The sequence below is a fragment of the Propithecus coquereli genome, unplaced genomic scaffold (genome assembly GCF_000956105.1).
Source record: "Propithecus coquereli isolate 6110/MARCELLA unplaced genomic scaffold, Pcoq_1.0 Scaffold164, whole genome shotgun sequence".
Classification (NCBI taxonomy): Eukaryota; Metazoa; Chordata; class Mammalia; order Primates; family Indriidae; genus Propithecus; species Propithecus coquereli.
The window spans coordinates 1,808,825-1,810,435 of record NW_012140969.1 but is presented as its reverse complement, the minus strand read 5'-3'; positions in this window follow the sequence as shown (position 1 = coordinate 1,810,435).

Sequence of the window (1,611 nt, the reverse complement as noted above, 5' to 3'; positions counted from 1 at the left end):
GCCCGCCGCGGCTGTCAGCGCCGCCCCCCTCCTCCTCCGTCCGGGCCAGTGGGGGGCAGCCACCTAAGGAGGGGGGCCCTCTCCGCCCACGCAGAGCCCCGCTCCGGGCGGGGAGGGGGCGCCGGAACTCGGCTCTCTCCGGAGCACCCTGCCTAGCTGCGGCGCGCACGGGCACAAAGGAGTTAAACGGTTAATCCGATCGGGGAGAAGACACCCGACTGGTTGCTGGAGTGTCAGTCAGTCGGTCCATCATGGCGGGGGCGGAGCCGGTCACTGGCTTGTCCTCGCTGCTACCTCTGGCCAGGGGGAGCTTTTGGGGAGTGGTCCCGGTGCCACCAGCGCGGTGCCTGCAGCCGGCAGCGGCGGAGTGTGTGGGATCTCCTGTCTGTGGGTCGCAGGATGGTGATGGTGCGTGCCCGAGGCGGGATGTGCGCGCACGTGGCCTCTTCCGAAGGTTGTCTGTTTTCAGTGTCGGCTGGAAGTGTGTGTGTGCACGTGGTTGGCTGCTGCTGTCTGCCTGTTTCTCGGGATTTGGCTGTGTGTATATCTCCGTGTGTCTGTGGGTGAAGGATGTGCGCGCACGTGTGCTGCCTGTTTGGAGGGTGTGCGCCCCTACGGGGTATGTTCCGGGAGCCTGGGGGCTGTGGATATGTTTCCAAGCGCTTGGGTGTGTTGAGGTCGCTGCGTGCTCCAGGAGTTGTGCACGCGATTCTGCCTCTGTCGTCTGACTATGGTATCTGAGGACATCTATGTGTGTTGGGGTGTGTGTGTGTGTGTGTGTGTGTGTGTGTGGTCGGCCTGGGGCCTCTTTGGAGTGTTTCTGGGGTGTGTCCCTTTGGTTGCCTTGTGGCACCTGGAGGACACCCTGTGGCCAATACCCAGTTGCCCGCCCACTGCTTTGTGTATCGCTGCCTCTCCTAAAGCATTTCTGCGGGAGGTAAACTGAGGCAGGTGCCCGGTAGCCACGGGGCGCACCCCCGTGCCCTTTTCAGGAGAGTAAACAGCCGAGCCTCCTCCCCGCGGCCCCCGCCGGCAGAACCCCCCTTCCGGCACCTAAATCGGGAGTCGCCGTGACTCACGCTCCCGCCTCCCCCAGCGCCGCGCCGAGCGAGCGAGCGAGCACAGAGCGAGCGGGATTCGAGCGCGCCCCCATCCCCCCTCCCGGGCCCGGCCGAGCTCTGGTGGCTGCTGGAAGGGGGAGCTCACGCGCCCCCGTGCATCACCCCCCACGCCGATAAGGGTTCAGACGCAAAACTGCTCTGGTACACGTCCCTCCGGGACAAGGCCGCCGCCCCTGTGCGCCCCCTCTCAGGGGCTCCTGCCAGGGCAAGCCGTGCCGTCTGCCACCGCCCTCCCCCAGCGCTGTTCTCCTTGTAAAAAAAATTGCCCGTCTCCAACCCCCACAGCCACACTTCTCCCTGCCGGAGGGGGCTCCGGGCGTGGGCGAACGCAGAGCAAGAACTGGCACCCCCCATCAGCAGCCGCGGGGTATCCCAGAGGCCAGAACTATGTCCCTCACTTCTCCCAGGAACACCCCTCAAGTGCACACTCAAAACGACTTCTAGGGGATTTGCAGGGGCTGTGGGTTCTTTCCAGATCATTTGGGGTCCC